Consider the following 22,500-nt stretch of genomic DNA (forward strand, 5'->3'; position numbering starts at 1 on the left):
CTATTCCCCGTTCTCTCTCCTCTCTCCTCTTCTTCCTCTTCTCCATTCTCTCTCTCCTCTGTCCTCTTCTTCCTCTTCTCCGTTCTCTCTCCTCTGTCCTCTTCTTCCTCTTCTCCATTCTCTCTCCTCTGTCCTCTTCTTCCTCTTCTCCATTCTCTCTCCTCCGTCCTCTTCTTCCTCTTCTCCATTCTCTCTCTCCTCTGTCCTCTTCTTCCTCTTCTCCATTCTCTCTCTTCTCTGTCCTCTTCTTCCTCTTCTTCATTCTCTCTCTCCTCTGTCCTCTTCTTCCTCTTCCCGTTCTCTCTCCTCTCTCCTCTTCTTCCTCTTCTCCATTCTCTCTCTCCTCCGTCCTCTTCTTCCTCTTCTCCATTCCCTCCCTTTCCTCCCCCGCTTCCTCTCAAAGTGGAGACATGCTTCTTGATCTCTCTGGGGGAGAGATGGAGGGAGGTGGCGGAATAGATGGTGGGATTAATAGAGAAGCTGATTTATTGGGGTTAGTGTAGGAGAGGAGAAGAAGGGAAGGAAATCAAAATGAGATTTGTCACGTGCTTCATAATCAACAGGTGTAGACTAACAGTGAAATGCTTACTTACGGTCCCTTACCAACAATGCAGAGAGAAGAATAGAACAATTATAGAAATAAATTACAATAATACGAGGCTTCACCCATCCCTCCTCTCCTCCCTCTCCCCGCCCTCTCTTCCCCTCTGCTCTGACCCCCTGGCATTTGCTTGATGAGGTGTTTTTCTTTCAGTATTCGCTGTTCATTTGCTTTCTTTCTCTCCCTCCGTTCTGTCTGTTTGTTGTCTCTCTCCCTAATGCTCTCTTTAGAGCCTGCAGACAGCCTGTGCCCTAGATTGCCACTCCGTGTCTCTGTGTGTGTGTGTGTGTGTGTGTGTGTGTGTGTGTGTGTGTGTGTGTGTGTGTGTGTGTGTGTGTGTGTGTGTGTGTGTGTGTGTGTGTGTGTGTGTGTGTGTGTGTGTGTGTGTGTGTGTGTGTGTGTGTGTGTGTGTGTGTGTGTGTGTGTGTGTGTGTGTGTGTGTGCGTGTGTCTCTGTATGTGTGTGTTTGCCCTCCTCTGTCAGTATACAGATTCAACTAGCCCCCTGTTAAAAACAGAGAGAGACTTGTGCATGGTGATGATAGTCTTGTCAAGATCCAAAGGCTCCTTCCACGATTAAAGGTTGACAAATAGAATCACTGAGTCCTGGGTTGGGGGGTGGAACAGGACCTCTTTGGGCTGAGAGTTGGACTGTGAAATAGGTCTCAGTGGGGAAGCAAGACTGAAACACACCTGTTCCTCCTGTACGACTGTACTAGAAACACACCTGTTCCTCCTGTACGACTGTACTAGAAACACACCTGTTTCTCCTGTACGACTGTACTAGAAACACACCTGTTTCTCCTGTACGACTGTACTAGAAACACACCTGTTCCTCCTGTACGACTGTACTAGAAACACACCTGTTTCTCTTGTACGACTGTACTAGAAACACACCTGTTCCTCCTGTACGACTGTACTAGAAACACACCTGTTTCTCCTGTACGACTGTACTAGAAACACACCTGTTCCTCCTGTATGACTGTACTAGAAACACACCTGCTCCTCCTGTACAATTGTACAATAAACACACCTGTTCCTCCTGTACGACTGTACTAGAAACACACCTGCTCCTCCTGTACGACTGTACTAGAAACACACCTGTTCCTCCTGTACGATTGTACTAGAAACACACCTGTTCCTCCTGTACGATTGTACTAGAAACACACCCGTTCCTCATGTACAACTGTACTAGAAACACACCTGTTTCTCCTGTACGACTGTACTAGAAACACACCTGTTCCTCCTGTACGACTGTACTAGAAACACACCTGTTCCTCCTGTACGACTGTACTAGAAACACACCTGCTCCTCCTGTACAATTGTACAAGAAACACACCTGTTCCTCCTGTACGACTGTACTAGAAACAAACCTGTTCCTCCTGTACGACTGTACTAGAAACACACCTGTTCCTACTGTACAACTGTACTAGAAACACACCTGTTTCTCCTGTACAACTGTACTAGAAACACACCTGTTCCTCCTGTACGACTGTACTAGAAACACACCTGTTCCTCCTGTACGACTGTACTAGAAACACACCTGTTTCTCCTGTACGACTGTACTAGAAACACACCTGTTCCTCCTGTATGACTGTACTAGAAACACACCTGCTCCTCCTGTACAATTGTACAATAAACACACCTGTTCCTCCTGTACGACTGTACTAGAAACACACCTGCTCCTCCTGTACGACTGTACTAGAAACACACCTGTTCCTCCTGTACGATTGTACTAGAAACACACCTGTTCCTCCTGTACGATTGTACTAGAAACACACCCGTTCCTCCTGTACAACTGTACTAGAAACACACCTGTTTCTCCTGTACGACTGTACTAGAAACACACCTGTTCCTCCTGTACGACTGTACTAGAAACACACCTGTTCCTCCTGTACGACTGTACTAGAAACAGACCTGCTCCTCCTGTACAATTGTACAAGAAACACACCTGTTCCTCCTGTACGACTGTACTAGAAACAAACCTGTTCCTCCTGTACGACTGTACTAGAAACACACCTGTTCCTACTGTACAACTGTACTAGAAACACACCTGTTTCTCCTGTACAACTGTACTAGAAACACACCTGTTCCTCCTGTACGACTGTACTAGAAACACACCTGTTACGACTGTACGACTGTACTAGAAACACACCTGTTACGACTGTACGACTGTACTAGAAACACACCTGTTCCTCCTGTACGACTGTACGAGAAACACACCTGTTACGACTGTACGACTGTACTAGTTCAGTCACTATAGAGTTATAATAGTCTTTATATGGCTCTATGTAGAACATCACTATAGAGGTATAATAGTCTTTATATGGCTCTATGTAGAACATCACTATAGAGGTATAATAGTCTTTATATGGCTCTATGTAGAACATCACTATAGAGGTATAATAGTCTTTATATGGCTCTATGTAGAACATCACTATAGAGGTATAATAGTCTATATATGGCTCTATGTAGAACATCACTATAGAGGTATAATAGTCTTTATATGGCTCTATGTAGAACAGTCACTATAGAGGTATAATAGTCTTTATATGGCTCTATGTAGAACAGTCACTATAGAGGTATAATAGTCTTTATATGGCTCTATGTAGAACACCACTATAGAGGTATAATAGTCTTTATATGGCTCTATGTAGAACATCACTATAGAGGTATAATAGTCTTTATATGGCTCTATGTAGAACATCACTATAGAGGTATAATAGTCTTTATATGGCTCTATGTAGAACAGTCACTATAGAGGTATAATAGTCTTTATATGGCTCTATGTAGAACATCACTATAGAGGTATAATAGTCTTTATATGGCTCTATGTAGAACATCACTATAGAGCTATAATAGTCTTTATATGGCTCTATGTAGAACATCACTATAGAGGTATAATAGTCTTTATATGGCTCTATGTAGAACATCACTATAGAGGTATAATAGTCTTTATATGGCTCTATGTAGAACATCACTATAGAGCTATAATAGTCTTTATATGGCTCTATGTAGAACAGTCACTATAGAGGTATAATAGTCTTTATATGGCTCTATGTAGAACAGTCACTACAGAGGTATAATGGTCTTTCATTGCATTACCCTGACCTTTGACCTTGTATCTCCCTCCACAGTGAGTGTCCGCACAGGCAGCACAGGGCCATAGAGGAAGTGGACAACGAGCAAAAAAGACCAGCAAAGATTGTGAGTACCAGACTACACTTTTGAAGTAATTACCATTTGTGGATATAACGTCTCTTTACAGCTCCGGGCAGAAAACATTTAGGTTCCAGATTATATCTATTACAGCTGTGATGTTGATATATCATGTTAGTTAGGTGGTAAGTAGCCTAGAGGTTATTACAGGTGTGATGTTGATATGTCATGATAGTTAGTTGGTAAGTAGCCTAGAGGTTATTACAGGTGTGATGTTGATATGTCATGATAGTTAGTTGGTAAGTAGCCTAGAGGTTATTACAGGTGTGATGTTGATATATCATGTTAGTTAGGTGGTAAGTAGCCTAGAGGTTAGAGCAGGTGTGATGTTGATATATCATGATAGTTAGGTGGTAAGTAGCCTAGCGGTTAGAGCAGGTGTGATGTTGATATATCATGTTAGTTAGGTGGTAAGAAGCCTAGAGGTTAGAGCAGCTGTGATGTTGATATATCATGTTAGTTAGGTGGTAAGTAGCCTAGAGGTTATTACAGCTGTGATGTTGATATATCATGATAGTTAGGTGGTAAGTAGCCTAGAGGTTAGAGCAGGTGTGATGTTGATATGTCATGATAGTTAGTTGGTAAGTAGCCTAGAGGTTATTACAGGTGTGATGTTGATATATCATGTTAGTTAGGTGGTAAGTAGCCTAGAGGTTAGAGCAGGTGTGATGTTGATATATCATGATAGTTAGGTGGTAAGTAGCCTAGAGGTTAGAGCAGGTGTGATGTTGATATATCATGTTAGTTAGGTGGTAAGTAGCCTAGAGGTTAGAGCAGGTGTGATGTTGATATATCATGTTAGTTAGGTGGTAAGTAGCCTAGAGGTTATTACAGCTGTGATGTTGATATATCATGATAGTTAGTTGGTAAGTAGCCTAGAGGTTATTACAGCTGTGATGTTGATATATCATGATAGTTAGGTGGTAAGTAGCCTAGAGGTTAGAGCAGGTGTGATGTTGATATATCATGATAGTTAGGTGGTAAGTAGCCTAGAGGTTAGAGCAGGTGTGATGTTGATATATCATGATAGTTAGGTGGTAAGTAGCCTAGAGGTTAGAGCAGGTGTGATGTTGATATATCATGATAGTTAGGTGGTAAGTAGCCTAGAGGTTATTACAGCTGTGATGTTGATATATCATGATAGTTAGGTGGTAAGTAGCCTAGAGGTTAGAGCAGGTGTGATGTTGATATATCATGATAGTTAGGTGGTAAGTAGCCTAGAGGTTAGAGCAGGTGTGATGTTGATATATCATGATAGTTAGGTGGTAAGTAGCCTAGAGGTTAGAGCAGGTGTGATGTTGATATATCATGATAGTTAGGTGGTAAGTAGCCTAGAGGTTAGAGCAGGTGTGATGTTGATATATCATGATAGTTAGGTGGTAAGTAGCCTAGAGGTTAGAGCAGGTGTGATGTTGATATATCATGATAGTTAGGTGGTAAGTAGCCTAGAGGTTAGAGCAGGTGTGATGTTTATATGTCATGTTAGTTAGGTGGTAAGTAGCCTAGAGGTTATTACAGCTGTGATGTTGATATATCATGATAGTTAGTTGGTAAGTAGCCTAGAGGTTATTACAGCTGTGATGTTGATATATCATGATAGTTAGGTGGTAAGTAGCCTAGAGGTTAGAGCAGGTGTGATGTTGATATATCATGTTAGTTAGGTGGTAAGTAGCCTAGAGGTTAGAGCAGGTGTGATGTTGATATATCATGTTAGTTAGGTGGTAAGTAGCCTAGAGGTTAGAGCAGGTGTGATGTTGATATATCATGTTAGTTAGGTGGTAAGTAGCCTAGAGGTTAGAGCAGGTGTGATGTTGATATATCATGTTAGTTAGGTGGTAAGTAGCCTAGAGGTTAGAGCAGGTGTGATGTTGATATATCATGATAGTTAGGTGGTAAGTAGCCTAGCGGTTAGAGCAGGTGTGATGTTGATATATCATGTTAGTTAGGTGGTAAGTAGCCTAGAGGTTATTACAGGTGTGATGTTGATATACCATGTTAGTTAGGTGGTAAGTAGCCTAGCGGTTAGAGCAGGTGTGATGTTGATATATCATGATAGTTAGGTGGTAAGTAGCCTAGAGGTTAGAGCAGGTGTGATGTTGATATATCATGATAGTTAGGTGGTAAGTAGCCTAGAGGTTAGAGCAGGTGTGATGTTGATATATCATGATAGTTAGGTGGTAAGTAGCCTAGAGGTTAGAGCAGGTGTGATGTTGATATGTCATGATAGTTAGTTGGTAAGTAGCCTAGAGGTTATTACAGGTGTGATGTTGATATATCATGTTAGTTAGGTGGTAAGTAGCCTAGAGGTTAGAGCAGGTGTGATGTTGATATATCATGATAGTTAGGTGGTAAGTAGCCTAGAGGTTAGAGCAGGTGTGATGTTGATATATCATGTTAGTTAGGTGGTAAGTAGCCTAGAGGTTAGAGCAGGTGTGATGTTGATATATCATGTTAGTTAGGTGGTAAGTAGCCTAGAGGTTATTACAGCTGTGATGTTGATATATCATGATAGTTAGTTGGTAAGTAGCCTAGAGGTTATTACAGCTGTGATGTTGATATATCATGATAGTTAGGTGGTAAGTAGCCTAGAGGTTAGAGCAGGTGTGATGTTGATATATCATGATAGTTAGGTGGTAAGTAGCCTAGAGGTTAGAGCAGGTGTGATGTTGATATATCATGATAGTTAGGTGGTAAGTAGCCTAGAGGTTAGAGCAGGTGTGATGTTGATATATCATGATAGTTAGGTGGTAAGTAGCCTAGAGGTTATTACAGCTGTGATGTTGATATATCATGATAGTTAGGTGGTAAGTAGCCTAGAGGTTAGAGCAGGTGTGATGTTGATATATCATGATAGTTAGGTGGTAAGTAGCCTAGAGGTTAGAGCAGGTGTGATGTTGATATATCATGATAGTTAGGTGGTAAGTAGCCTAGAGGTTAGAGCAGGTGTGATGTTGATATATCATGATAGTTAGGTGGTAAGTAGCCTAGAGGTTAGAGCAGGTGTGATGTTGATATATCATGATAGTTAGGTGGTAAGTAGCCTAGAGGTTAGAGCAGGTGTGATGTTGATATATCATGATAGTTAGGTGGTAAGTAGCCTAGAGGTTAGAGCAGGTGTGATGTTTATATATCATGTTAGTTAGGTGGTAAGTAGCCTAGAGGTTATTACAGCTGTGATGTTGATATATCATGATAGTTAGTTGGTAAGTAGCCTAGAGGTTATTACAGCTGTGATGTTGATATATCATGATAGTTAGGTGGTAAGTAGCCTAGAGGTTAGAGCAGGTGTGATGTTGATATATCATGTTAGTTAGGTGGTAAGTAGCCTAGAGGTTAGAGCAGGTGTGATGTTGATATATCATGTTAGTTAGGTGGTAAGTAGCCTAGAGGTTAGAGCAGGTGTGATGTTGATATATCATGTTAGTTAGGTGGTAAGTAGCCTAGAGGTTAGAGCAGGTGTGATGTTGATATATCATGTTAGTTAGGTGGTAAGTAGCCTAGAGGTTAGAGCAGGTGTGATGTTGATATATCATGATAGTTAGGTGGTAAGTAGCCTAGCGGTTAGAGCAGGTGTGATGTTGATATATCATGTTAGTTAGGTGGTAAGTAGCCTAGAGGTTATTACAGGTGTGATGTTGATATACCATGTTAGTTAGGTGGTAAGTAGCCTAGAGGTTATTACAGGTGTGATGTTGATATATCATGATAGTTAGGTGATAAGTAGCCTAGAGGTTAGAGCAGGTGTGATGTTGATATATCATGATAGTTAGGTGATAAGTAGCCTAGCGGTTAGAGCAGGTGTGATGTTGATATATCATGATAGTTAGGTGGTAAGTAGCCTAGAGGTTATTATAGGTGTGATGTTGATATATCATGCTAGTTAGGTGGTAAGTAGTCTAGCGGTTAGAGCAGGTGTGATGTTGATATATCATGTTAGTTAGGTGGTAAGTAGCCTAGAGGTTAGAGCAGGTGTGATGTTGATATATCATGTTAGTTAGGTGGTAAGTAGCCTAGAGGTTATTACAGGTGTGATGTTGATATATCATGTTAGTTAGGTGGTAAGTAGCCTAGAGGTTATTATAGGTGTGATGTTGATATATCATGATAGTTAGGTGGTAAGTAGCCTAGAGGTTATTACAGGTGTGATGTTGATATATCATGATAGTTAGGTGGTAAGTAGCCTAGAGGTTATTACAGGTGTGATGTTGATATATCATGATAGTTAGGTGGTAAGTAGCCTAGAGGTTATTACAGGTGTGATGTTGATATATCATGATAGTTAGGTGGTAAGTAGTCTAGAGGTTAGAGCAGGTGTGATGTTGATATATCATGATAGTTAGGTGGTAAGTAGCCTAGAGGTTATTACAGGTGTGATGTTGATATATCATGATAGTTAGGTGGTAAGTAGCCTAGCGGTTATAGCAGGTGTGATGTTGATATATCATGTTAGTTAGGTGGTAAGTAGTCTAGCGGTTATAGCAGGTGTGATGTTGATATATCATGTTAGTTAGGTGGTAAGTAGCCTAGAGGTTATAGCAGGTGTGATGTTGATATATCATGTTAGTTAGGTGGTAAGTAGCCTAGCGGTTATAGCAGGTGTGATGTTGATATATCATGTTAGTTAGGTGGTAAGTAGCCTTTATAGCAGGTGTGATGTTGATATATCATGATAGTTAGGTGGTAAGTAGCCTAGAGGTTATTACAGCTGTGATGTTGATATATCATGATAGTTAGGTGGTAAGTAGCCTAGCGGTTATAGCAGGTGTGATGTTGATATATCATGTTAGTTAGGTGGTAAGTAGCCTAGCGGTTATAGCAGGTGTGATGTTGATATATCATGTTAGTTAGGTGGTAAGTAGCCTAGCGGTTATAGCAGGTGTGATGTTGATATATCATGATAGTTAGGTGGTAAGTAGCCTAGAGGTTATTACAGCTGTGATGTTGATATATCATGATAGTTAGGTGGTAAGTAGCCTAGCGGTTATAGCAGGTGTGTTGTTGATATATCATGTTAGTTAGGTGGTAAGTAGCCTTTATAGTGTGATGTTGATATATCATGATAGTTAGGTGGTAAGTAGCCTAGAGGTTATAGCAGGTGTGATGTTGATATATCATGATAGTTAGGTGGTAAGTAGCCTAGCGGTTATAGCAGGTGTGATGTTGATATATCATGATAGTTAGGTGGTAAGTAGCCTAGAGGTTAGAGCAGGTGTGATGTTGATATATCATGATAGTTAGGTGGTAAGTAGCCTAGCGGTTATAGCAGGTGTGATGTTGATATATCATGATAGTTAGGTGGTAAGTAGTCTAGAGGTTATAGCAGGTGTGATGTTGATATATCATGTTAGTTAGGTGGTAAGTAGCCTAGAGGTTAGAGCAGGTGTGATGTTGATATATCATGATAGTTAGGTGGTAAGTAGCCTAGCGGTTATAGCAGGTGTGATGTTGATATATCATGTTAGTTAGGTGGTAAGTAGCCTAGCGGTTATAGCAGGTGTGATGTTGATATATCATGTTAGTATTTTTATTTGTTCTGAATATGGTTCCTGAGACATTGTGACATGTGATGCTTTTTATTTTTCTCTCTATAGTGCTCTCTATAGTGCTCTCTATAGTGCTCTTTATAGTGCTCTCTATAGTGCTCTTTATAGTGCTCTCTATAGTGCTCTCTATAGTGCTCTCTATAGTGCTCTTTATAGTGCTCTTTATAGTGCTCTTTATAGTGCTCTTTATAGTGCTCTTTATAGTGCTCTTTATAGTGCTCTCTATAGTGCTCTCTATAGTGCTCTCTATAGTGCTCTTTATAGTGCTCTCTATAGTGCTCTCTATAGTGCTCTCTATAGTGCTCTTTATAGTGCTCTCTATAGTGCTCTCTATAGTGCTCTCTATAGTGCTCTCTATAGTGCTCTTTATAGTGCTCTCTATAGTGCTCTCTATAGTGCTCTCTATAGTGCTCTTTATAGTGCTCTCTATAGTGCTCTCTATAGTGCTCTCTATAGTGCTCTTTATAGTGCTCTTTATGGTGCTCTTTACGGTGCTCTTCATAGTGCCCTTTATGGTGCTCTTTACGGTGCTCTTTATGGTGCTCTTTATAGTGCTCTTTATAGTGCTCTCTATAGTGCTCTCTATAGTGCTCTTCATAGTGCTCTCTATAGTGCTCTCTATAGTGCTCTTTATAGTGCTCTCTATAGTGCTCTTTATAGTGCTCTTTATGGTGCTCTTTACGGTGCTCTTTATAGTGCCCTTTATGGTGCTCTTTACGGTGCTCTTCATAGTGCCCTTTATGGTGCTCTTTACGGTGCTCTTTATGGTGCTCTTTATAGTGCTCTTTATAGTGCTCTCTATAGTGCTCTCTATAGTGCTCTTCATAGTGCTCTCTATAGTGCTCTCTATAGTGCTCTTTATAGTGCTCTCTATAGTGCTCTTTATAGTGCTCTTTATGGTGCTCTTTACGGTGCTCTTTATAGTGCCCTTTATGGTGCTCTTTACGGTGCTCTTTATGGTACTCTTTATAGTGCTCTTTATAGTGCTCTCTATAGTGCTCTCTATAGTGCTCTTCATAGTGCTCTCCATAGTTCTCTCTATAGTGCTCTTTATAGTGCTCTCTATATCTATAGTGCTCTTTATAGTGCTCTTTATGGTGCTCTCTATAGTGCTCTTTATAGTGCTCTCTATAGTGGTCTTTATAGTGCTATCTATAGTGCTCTTTATAGTGCTCTTTATAGTGCTCTTTATGGTGCTCTTTACGATGCTCTTTATGGTGCTCTTTATATTGCTCTTTATAGTGCTCTTTATGGTGCTCTTTACGGTGCTCTTTATAGTGCCCTTTATGGTGCTCTTTACGGTGCTCTTCATAGTGCCCTTTATGGTGCTCTTTACAGTGCTCTTTATGGTGCTCTTTATAGTGCTCTTTATAGTGCTCTCTATAGTGCTCTCTATAGTGCTCTTCATAGTGCTCTCTATAGTGCTCTCTATAGTGCTCTTTATAGTGCTCTCTATAGTGCTCTTTATAGTGCTCTTTATGGTGCTCTTTACGGTGCTCTTTATAGTGCCCTTTATGGTGCTCTTTACGGTGCTCTTTATGGTACTCTTTATAGTGCTCTTTATAGTGCTCTCTATAGTGCTCTCTATAGTGCTCTTCATAGTGCTCTCCATAGTTCTCTCTATAGTGCTCTTTATAGTGCTCTCTATAGTGCTATCTATAGTGCTCTTTGTAGTGCTCTTTATGGTGCTCTCTATAGTGCTCTTTATAGTGCTCTCTATAGTGGTCTTTATAGTGCTATCTATAGTGCTCTTTATAGTGCTCTTTATAGTGCTCTTTATGGTGCTCTTTACGATGCTCTTTATGGTGCTCTTTATATTGCTCTTTATAGTGCTCTTTATGGCGCTCTTTACGGTGCTCTTTATAGTGCTCTTTATAGTGCTCTTTATGGTGCTCTTTACTGTGCTCTTTACGGTGCTCTTTATAGTGCTCTTTATAGTGCTCTTTATGGCGCTCTTTACGGTGCTCTTTATAGTGCTCTTTACCGTGCTCTTTATAGTGCTCTTTACCGTGCTCTTTATAGTGCTCTTTATGGTGCTCCTTACTGTGCTCTTTACGGTGCTCTTTATAGTGCTCTTTATAGTGCTCTTTATGGCGCTCTTTACGGTGCTCTTTATAGTGCTCTTCGTAGTGCTCTTTATAGTGCTCTTTACGGTGCTCTTTATAGTGCTCTTTATAGTGCTCTTTACCGTGCTCTTTATAGTGCTCTTTATGGTGCTCTTTACCGTGCTCTTTACGGTGCTCTTTATGGTGCTCTGTATGATGCGAATGCAATAAATACTTCCTGGAACATGTCTCTTACTAAGAGACTGCCAGAGAGTATTCAGGATACTAGGGATGAAGATCAGAAAGACCCCAATAGAGACTGAAGGGGATAGCAAGGCCAAGGGCACAGACAGACCTGTGGTACAATTCATTACCATCCAATGAGTACAGGCAGTGTAAAGGAGAGAGAAAGATGAGTCTCCAGGCAGAGGAAAATAAGTAACAAGGTCTAGTATTCACAAAGCGTCTCAGACTAGGAGTGCCGAGGTATGATCTACTGTGAGTCGCTTTATGATAACAGGCCCTGATTACTAAGAGAAAACAGAGTGAACGAGAGACGATAGTAGAATGAAAAGGACTGAAGAAGAGATGGAAATATGAACAGAACGTTGCAAGGTAGAAAAAGAAGGTGAAGATAGAAAATGAGTGACATTATAAAATGTCAACACCTGCTTTATGAAAGAGAGAGAGAGAGAGAGAGTCTGTCAAAGAGAGAGAGGGGAGTGGTAGATAGGAGGGAGACTGTGACAGAGAGAAACATGGAGAGAGAGATATATAGAGACGGAGAGAGGCTGTGAAAGTGAGAGAAAAATAGAGAGAGGAGAGAGGTAGAGGGAAAGAGAGAGAAAAGAGAGGGAGGGAGAAATAGATGATAGATAGATAGATAGATAGATAGATAGATAGATAGATAGATAGATAGATAGATAGATAGATAGATAGATAGATAGATAGTTAGATAGATAGATAGAGACTGTGAAAGAGAGATAGAGGGAGAGAGACTGAAAGAGAGAGAGGAGGGAGAGAGAGATGTGAAAGAGAGATAGAGGGAGAGAGACTGAAAGAGAGGTGGGAAGAAAGAGACAAGAGAGTGGCAGAGGTGGTGTGTGTGTGGATGTAGGTGTGTGTGTGTGTGGATGTGTGTGTGTGTGTGTGTGTGTGTGTGTGTGTGTGTGTGTGTGTGTGTGTGTGTGTGTGTGTGTGTGTGTGTGTGTGTGTGTGTGTGTGTGTGTGTGTGTGTGTGTGTGTGTGTGTGTGTGTGTGTGTGTGTGTGTGTGTGTGTGTGTGTGTGTGTGTGTGAGTGACTGACTGACTGAGAGGGGAGATTAAAATGTCAAGAACCCCAAAGTAAGGAGAAAGGGGTTTATCAAAAGCTCCAACATCTCTGTCCACTGACCGCCTGCACTTCTCTGCTGGAGCGACAGGAGTGGGGACTAGAAATCCTCCGTCCAAATGTGCAGAGGGGGAGGAGGTGGTGGGAGAAATGGGTAGGAGGTGAAGAGTGGAAGAGAGGGAGAGAAGCCAGTGTATGTGTGGATGTTTTAATCCAGTTTTAATCCAGAGGAATGTCAAGCCACACACACAGCACACACACATGTAGGGGAGGTACAGCACACACACATGTACACACACACACACACAGCACTGTGGACACAACACACACACACACACACACACACACACACACACACACACACACACACACACACACACACACACACACACACATTTCTTAAAGTGTGAAAGAGTGTCCCAATATTTTTGAAATGTGCAGCTATGGTTACTCATGGCTCTAAACAATATACCATCATTCATGATTTACTTCAGATATTGGTATGAACAAGGTAGAACATTGTATAGTATACCAGGTTGTACTATAAACACACTACACTGTCCTAACCTGTTAATTGATTAGTAGATTATCGCTATGGAGCAAATATAGGGCTCTGGTCAAAACTAGTGGCTTATATTGGGCTCTGTCAAAACTAATGGCTTATATAGGGGGCCATTTGGGACGTGTCACATGTCTTGTCTGTGAGTTTATTAGAGCATTCTGAGGTATACTGTGGATGTAGGTGGATGTACAGTTCTGTGGATGTAGGTGGAGGTACAGCACTGTGGATGTAGATGGATGTACAGCACTGTGGATGTAGGTGGAGGTACAGCTCTCTGGATGTAGGTGGAGGTACAGCACTGTTTATGTAGGTGGAGGTACAGCACTGTGGATGTAGGTGGAGGTACAGCACTGTGGTTGTAGGTGGAGGTACAGCACTGTGGATGTAGGTGGAGCTACAGCAGTGTGGATGTAGGTGGATGTTCAGCACTGTGGATGTAGGTGGAGGTACAGCACTGTGGATGTAGGTGGAGGTACAGCACTGTGGATGTAGGTGGAGGTATAGCACTGTGGATGTAGGTGGAGGTACAGCACTGTGGATGTAGGTGGAGGTACAGCACTGTGGATGTAGGTGGAGGTACAGAACTGTGGATGTAGGTGGAGGTAGAGCACTGTGGATGTAGGTGGAGGTACAGCACTGTGGAAGTAGGGGAGGTACTGCACCGTGGATGTTGGTGGAGGTACAGCACTGTGGATGTAGGTGGAGGGACAGCACTGTGGATGTAGGTAGAGGTACAGCACTGTGGATGTAGGTGGATGTTCAGCACTGTGGATGTAGGTGGATGTTCAGCACTGTGGATGTAGGTGGAGGTACAGCACTGTGGATGTAGGTGGAGGTACAGCACTATGTATGTAGGTGGAGGTACAGCACTGTGGATGTAGGTGGATGTACAGCACTGTGGATGTAGGTGGAGGTAGAGCACTGTGGATGTAGGTGGAGGTACAGCACTGTGGATGTAGGTGGAGGTACAGCACTGTGGATGTAGGTGGAGGTACAGAACTGTGGATGTAGGTGGAGGTAGAGCACTGTGGATGTAGGTGGAGGTACAGCACTGTGGAAGTAGGGGGAGGTAAAGGCACCGTGGATGTTGGTGGAGATGCAGCACTGTGGATGTAGGTGGAGGTACAGCACTGTGGATGTAGGTGGAGGTACAGCACTGTGGATGTAGGGGAGGTACAGCACTGTGGATGTAGGTGGAGGTACAGCACTGTGGATGTAGGTGGAGGTACAGCACTGTGGATGTAGGGGGAGGTACAGCACTGTGGATGTAGGTGGAGGTACAGCACTGTGGATGTAGGTGGAGGTACAGCACTGTGGATGTAGGTGGATGTACAGCACTGTGGATGTAGGGGGAGGTACAGCACTGTGGATGTAGGAGGAGGTACAGCACTGTGGATGTAGGGGGAGGTACAGCACTATGGATGTAGGTGGATGTACAGCACTGTGGATGTAGGGGGAGGTACAGCACCGTGGATGTTGGTGGAGATGCAGCACTGTGGATGTAGGTGGAGGTACAGCACTGTGGATGTAGGTGGATGTACAGCACTGTGGATGTAGGGGGAGGTACAGCACTGTGGATGTAGGTGGAGGTACAGCACTGTGGATGTAGGTGGAGGTACTCTTGTTCCTTTTTTCATCTTCTCCTTCTCTCTTGTTGAATGGATTGGTGCACAGGGGCCTGAAAGCTTGTTGCCCCAGAGCACTTAAAAACATTGGGATATAGAGAGAGAGAGAAGGAGAGAGAAAGAGGGGGAGATGACGAGAGAGGAATATGGAGGGAGGGAGAGAAACACATGTACCGTTTCCCGGTGCAGCAGAACTCTATAGAGATCCAATGCACCTTGAGACAGACAGGACGAGGCTATTAAACACAGGGCTGTAACCGAATGAGGGGGGAGAGAGAGAGTTGGTGAAATATAGAGAAGGTGAGAGAGAGGTAAAGAGAGGGAGAGGGAAAGAGAGGGGGCAAGAAACACAGGTCAACAGTGTCGAGGGATAGAAAGATGGAAAGGTAGTTGAGAGAGAAAAGAAGTGAGAGGGAGAAAAAAGAGTTGAGGGAACAACAAAGTCTTGGACTAATGGGCTGCAGATGTACTTCTCACGAGGTACCCAGACACCACAACATGCATTAGCATCAATTATAACCGGGAAAGAGAGACTTTGAATCAAAAGCTAGCCATACCCCATGAACTGCAGTTACACAATAACACATTCCTGAGAAACAGCCTTTTCCTCTCTCTCAGGTGGAAAGCTTGGCCTCCCAGAGACACCCCAGGTGTATAGAGACTTATAGGATTCATCCCAAATGGCTCCCTCTTCCCTATATTAGTGCACTACGTTTGAGCAGGGCCCGTATGGCACTATGTAAGGGAATGGTGTGCCATTTGAGGTGTAGCTGTAGTCATTGGAATAGGCTGATAGCACGCTCTTGTCTTGATAAGGTTTTAATGCAGTTTGGATGCAGTAGGGTTTGAGACTGGCTGGAGGTACATTCGTAGAGTAAAGAGAGGAACTGTTGTGGGCTGTGTTTTCCTCAATGGAGTGTTTGGGCCTCTGGGCCTCTGCCTATGTGTACCAAACACGGTGAGGGTCAATTATAATTGAAGTTAGTCATTTCAGGAAGTCATTTATATTTCACATGAATACCTTGAAAAACGTTTTTCAATAAATAGTTTCTTCTTTTCAGTTTTTTTTTTTTTTTTTACAATTATTAACTTAGAATTTCAGTTTCCTTTTTGAATTGACCCCAACCGTTGTACCAAGTACAAATATGACAAACAACGTCTTAGATGCTGATTGGCACACAGGGCATATATGACCCAATAAGACTTGACTTACAGTGACATAATCGGCTTATAGAGGCCAATCAATCTTGGCTCATCCGGCTCTTGATAAGCTCATTACTGTTTTCTAGTCAACTTCTGATGATAAAATATTGATTTTTAATTCAACCTTTGACATGTTGATTGACTGGCCGATCATCTTATATCTGTCTATAAGATTGGTCTGCAACTAGTGGTCTGCTGGCCAGTTCTGGCCCCAAGGAACACATTCCTGGGCCTCTAATAGCCACCCATTTTTTAAAATGAATTATTTGAAGGGATTCACTGTGTTTTCCTGTGAATGTTCAGCTCTGCATGCGGACAGTGGGAAACAAACAAACAGTAGTGTACTGCTGTGGCTCTTACCACAGGCCATACCCAGAATCCCTCACACCAGGAAGACAGCGATGACCTCGTTAATTGGGTCACGTATTGTTTTAGTGTCTGAGTTGACACAGGCAACGATGACCCCTTTCACTTCAGGATGCGCGCTGTGTTAAAAAGCAGTGCGGCTTGGTTGGGTTGTGTATCGGAGGACGCATGACTTTCAACCTTCGTCTGTTAATTATGGTTGTTGTCACTGCTGAGCTAGGGCCAAGTGTGTGTGTGTGTGTGTGATGATAATTGTCATTGGTCTTTCAAAATATCTAATTTTTACTATGGGTCGATAGTGATGCTGTGAAACCTATTGTTATTCTTTAAAAAAAATCCTTGACATAGTCAAATAACTCAAACATACAGTGCATTTGGAAAGTTTTCAGACCCCTTGACATTTCCCACATTTTGTTACGTTACAGCCTTATTCTAAAATGGATTTAATATCTTTTTTTTAATCATCAATCTACATTCAATACCCTTTAATGAAAAAGTGAAAACAGGTTTTTAGACATTTTTATAAATTAAAACTGAAGTACCTTATTTACATAAGTATTCAGACCCTTTGCTATGAGACTTGAAATTGAGCTCAGGTGTATCCTGTTTCCATTGAACATCCTTGAGATGTTTCTACAACTTGATTGGAGTCAACCTGTGGGAAATTCTATTGATTGGACATGATTTGTAACGGCACACACACCGTTGACAGTGCATGTCAGAGCAAAAACCAAGCCATGAGGTCAAAGGAATTGTCTGTAGAGCTCAGAGACAGGCTTGTGTCAAGGCATATATCTGGGGAAGCAGCATTGAAAATCTGCAGCATTGAAAATCTCCAAGAACACAGTGGCCGCCATCATTCTTAAATGTAAGAAGTTTGGAACCACCAAGACTCTTCTGATTGAGCAATCATGGGAGAAGGGCAGTGACAGATCTCGTTTGTATGGCTCCCTGGGTGAACCTCCCCTCTCAACCTCTCTACCGGGGACCTCTCTGAGATCAACCTCTCTACCGGGGACCTCTCTGAGATCAACCTCTTCACCGGGGACCTCTCTGAGATCAACCTCAACCTCTCTCCCGGGGACCTCTCTGAGATCAACCTCAACCTCTCTCCCGGGGACCTCTCTGAGATCACCTCCCCTCTCAACCTCTCTACCGGGGACCTCTCTGAGATCAACCTCCCCTCTCAAGCTCTCTACCAGGGACCTCTCTGAGATCAACCTCTCTACCAGGGACCTCTCTGAAATCAACCTCTCTACCGGGGACCTCTCTGAGATCAATCTCTCTACGGGGACCTCTCTGAGATCAACCTCTCTACCAGGGACCTCTCTGAGATCAACCTCTCTACCGGGGACCTCTCTGAGATCAACCTCAACCTCTCAAACTCTCTACCGGGGACCTCTCTGAGATCAACCTCTCCACCAGGGACCTCTCTGAGATCAACCTCAACCTCTCAACCTCTCTACCAGGGACCTCTCTGAGATCAACCTCTCTACCAGGGACCTCTCTGAGATCAACCTCTCTACCGGGGACCTCTCTGAGATCAACCTCTCTACCGGGGACCTCTCTGAGATCAACCTCAACCTCTCAACCACTCTACCGGGGACCTCTCTGAGATCAACCTCTCTACCGGGGACCTCTCTGAGATCAACCTCAACCTCTCTCCCGGGGACCTCTCTGAGATCAACCTCACCTAGTTGGGTATTTCACCAAACAAGGACACTATTAACAACCCAATCTTTGAATATGTAGGAGTAATGCTCAAACCATCTCCTCGGGAACCTCTCTGAGATCAACCTCACCTAGTTGGGTATTTCACCAAACAATGACACTATTAACAACCCAATCTTTGAATATGTAGGAGTAATGCTCAAACCATCTCCTCGGGAACCTCTCTGAGATCAACCTCACCTAGTTGGGTATTTCACCAAACAAGGACACTATTAACAACCCAATCTTTGAATATGTAGGAGTAATGCTCAAACCATCTCCTCGGGAACCTCTCTGAGATCAACCTCACCTAGTTGGGTATTTCACCAAACAAGGACGCTATTAACAACCCAATCTTTGAATATGTAGGAGTAATGCTCAAACCATCTTCTCGGGAACCTCTCTGAGATCAACCTCACCTAGTTGGGTATTTCACCAAACAAGGACACTATTAACAACCCAATCTTTGAATATGTAGGAGTAATGCTCAAACCATCTCCTCGGGAACCTCTCTGAGATCAACCTCACCTAGTTGGGTATTTCACCAAACAAGGACACTATTAACAACCCAATCTTTGAATATGTAGGAGTAATGCTCAAACCATCTCCTCGGGAACCTCTCTGAGATCAACCTCACCTAGTTGGGTATTTCACCAAACAAGGACACTATTAACAACCCAATCTTTGAATATGTAGGAGTAATGCTCAAACCATCTCCCGGGAACCTCTCTGAGATCAACCTCACCTAGTTGGGTATTTCACCAAACAAGGACACTATTAACAACCCAATCTTTGAATATGTAGGAGTAATGCTCAAACCATCTCCTCGGGAACCTCTCTGAGATCAACCTCACCTAGTTGGGTATTTCACCAAACAATGACACTATTAACAACCCAATCTTTGAATATGTAGGAGTAATGCTCAAACCATCTCCTCGGGAACCTCTCTGAGATCAACCTCACTGAGTTGGGTATTTCACCAAACAAGGACACTATTAACAACCCAATCTTTGAATATGTAGGAGTAATGCTCAAACCATCTCCTCGGGAACCTCTCTGAGATCAACCTCACCTAGTTGGGTATTTCACCAAACAAGGACACTATTAACAACCCAATCTTTGAATATGTAGGAGTAATGCTCAAACCATCTCCTCGGGAACCTCTCTGAGATCAACCTCACCTAGTTGGGTATTTCACCAAACAATGACACTATTAACAACCCAATCTTTGAATATGTAGGAGTAATGCTCAAACCATCTCCTCGGGAACCTCTCTGAGATCAACCTCACCTAGTTGGGTATTTCACCAAACAAGGACACTATTAACAACCCAATCTTTGAATATGTAGGAGTAATGCTCAAACCATCTCCTCGGGAACCTCTCTGAGATCAACCTCACCTAGTTGGGTATTTCACCAAACAAGGACGCTATTAACAACCCAATCTTTGAATATGTAGGAGTAATGCTCAAACCATCTTCTCGGGAACCTCTCTGAGATCAACCTCACCTAGTTGGGTATTTCACCAAACAAGGACACTATTAACAACCCAATCTTTGAATATGTAGGAGTAATGCTCAAACCATCTCCTCGGGAACCTCTCTGAGATCAACCTCACCTAGTTGGGTATTTCACCAAACAAGGACACTATTAACAACCCAATCTTTGAATATGTAGGAGTAATGCTCAAACCATCTCCTCGGGAACCTCTCTGAGATCAACCTCACCTAGTTGGGTATTTCACCAAACAAGGACACTATTAACAACCCAATCTTTGAATATGTAGGAGTAATGCTCAAACCATCTCCCCGGGAACCTCTCTGAGATCAACCTCACCTAGTTGGGTATTTCACCAAACAAGGACACTATTAACAACCCAATCTTTGAATATGTAGGAGTAATGCTCAAACCATCTCCTCGGGAACCTCTCTGAGATCAACCTCACCTAGTTGGGTATTTCACCAAACAATGACACTATTAACAACCCAATCTTTGAATATGTAGGAGTAATGCTCAAACCATCTCCTCGGGAACCTCTCTGAGATCAACCTCACTGAGTTGGGTATTTCACCAAACAAGGACACTATTAACAACCCAATCTTTGAATATGTAGGAGTAATGCTCAAACCATCTCCTCGGAACCTCTCTGAGATCAACCTCACCTAGTTGGGTATTTCACCAAACAAGGACACTATTAACAACCCAATCTTTGAATATGTAGGAGTAATGCTCAAACCATCTCCTCGGGAACCTCTCTGAGATCAACCTCACCTAGTTGGGTATTTCACCAAACAAGGACACTATTAACAACCCAATCTTTGAATATGTAGGAGTAATGCTCAAACCATCTCCTCGGGAACCTTACATCAGATGTTTATTTAGACTCATGATTAAAGTCAGATCCTAGTTCCTATAGGATAAAGTGTTGCTTTGTTCTGCTCTGTGTCCTTTCTGTCATCCTGGGAATCCAGTACATTGCTGCTCACTGCTATATTTTACTGTGTTAATTGCAGTAGGTGATTTTATCCACGTTTGCTATCGCAGATGACTAGTGAGATACACCTACTGCAGATGGAGGGGTGTCAACCATGAGGGGTGGAGGGAGAGGAAGAGTGTATTTGTGTGTGTATATGTATGTGCACACTGATTGATGGAATAGAGTTAGCATGTGTGTGTGTGTGAGATTCTGTGATAGTCTTTATATAGCGGGGAGGGAGAGATGGGACAGAGGGGGGAGAGAGGGAGAGATGGGACGGAGGGGGGAGAGAGAGAGGGAGATATGGGACAGAGGGGAGAGAGAGAAAGAGGGAGAGATGGGACAGAGGGAGAGAGAGAGAGAGAGAGAGAGAGAGAGAGAGAGAGAGAGAGAGAGAGGGAGAGGTGGGACAGAGGGAGAGAGAGAGAGACAGAGAGCGAGAGCGAGAGAGAGAGAGAGAGAGAGAGAGAGAGAGAGAGAGAGAGAGAGAGAGAGAGAGGGGGAGGGAGGGAGAGATGGGACAGAAGGGAGAGAGAGAGAGAGAGAGAGAGAGAGAGAGAGGTGGGACAGAGGGAGAGAGAGAGACAGAGAGAGAGAGAGAGAGAGAGAGAGAGAGAGAGAGAGAGAGAGAGAGAGAGAGAGAGAGAGAGAGAGAGAGAGAGAGAGAGAGAGAGAGAGAGAGGGAGAGGGAGGGAGAGATGGGAGAGAGAGAGAGAGAGAGAGAGAGAGAGAGAGAGAGAGAGAGAGAGAGAGAGAGAGAGAGAGAGAGAGAGAGAGAGAGAGAGAGAGATGGGACAAGTAATGGTAGGTGGAGGAGCGATATTAGATAGAGTTTGTAGAAGATATGATGGTGAATATTTTGGGGAGGAGGGGAGATGGAGAGAGATGCACATGGAAAAGCAATAGGAAGAGTGATGGTATTGAAAGGATGGAAGAGAGAGAAAATGAGGGATGGCAGTAGGGAGTTGGCGGAGATGAAGGAGAGGAGAGGTGCAGAGGGAGGCTGCTGAAGAGATAGGGGAGATGGAGGGAAGGAGAGAAGAGAGGGGGATGGATAAAAGAGGGAGCAAACAGGAGGGGGAGAAAGAAATGGAGGGATGGAGGGAGGAGAGGGGATGGATGATGAAAGAGGAGGAGGGGGAAAGGGGGTAAGAAGAAGAGGGATGGAAAAAGGAGGGAGGAGAGGGAGGGGATGGATGAAAGAGGAGGAGGGGGAAAGGGGGTAAGAAGAAGAGGGATGGAAAGAGGAGGGAGGATAGGGGAGGGGATGGATGAAAGAGGAGGGAGGGGGAAAGGGGGTAAGAAGAAGAGGGATGGAAAGAGGAGGGAGGAGAGGGGAGGGGATGGATGAAAGAGGAGGGAGGGGGAAAGGGGGTAAGAAGAAGAGGGATGGAGAGGAGGGAGGAGAGGGGAGGGAGGGGATGGATGAAAGAGGAGGGAGGGGGAAAGGGGGTAAGAAGAAGAGGGATGGAAAGAGGAGGGAGGAGAGGGAGGGGATGGATGAAAGAGGAGGGAGGGGGAAAGGGGGTAAGAAGAAGAGGGATGGAAAGAGGAGGGAGGATAGGGGAGGGGATGGATGAAAGAGGAGGGAGGGGGGGGAAAGGGGGTAAGAAGAAGAGGGATGGAGAGGAGGGAGGAGAGGGGAGGGGAGGGGATGGATGAAAGAGGAGGGAGGGGGAAAGGGGGTAAGAAGAAGAGGTATGGAAAGAGGAGGGAGGAGAGGGAGGGGATGGATGAAAGAGGAGGAGGGGGAAAGGGGGTAAGAAGAAGAGGGATGGAAAGAGGAGGGAGGAGAGGGGAGGGGATGGATGAAAGAGGAGGG

At 43.5% G+C, this 22,500-nt stretch overlaps 1 protein-coding gene across 1 annotated transcript in view; it reads left to right on the plus strand.

Annotated features, from left to right (window-relative positions):
* Positions 1–3,736: 3,736 nt before the first annotated feature.
* Positions 3,737–22,500, plus strand: part of LOC124018681 (protein phosphatase 1 regulatory subunit 29-like) — a 72,113-nt gene continuing 53,349 nt past the window's right edge. Inside the window, exon 1 of the mRNA XM_046334022.1 lies at positions 3,737–3,807. The gene's annotated coding sequence lies outside the window, so the exon portion shown is untranslated. The remainder of the gene's footprint in view (positions 3,808–22,500) is intronic.

This window comes from Oncorhynchus gorbuscha, unplaced genomic scaffold (genome assembly GCF_021184085.1).
Source record: "Oncorhynchus gorbuscha isolate QuinsamMale2020 ecotype Even-year unplaced genomic scaffold, OgorEven_v1.0 Un_scaffold_561, whole genome shotgun sequence".
In the NCBI taxonomy this organism is placed as follows: Eukaryota; Metazoa; Chordata; class Actinopteri; order Salmoniformes; family Salmonidae; genus Oncorhynchus; species Oncorhynchus gorbuscha.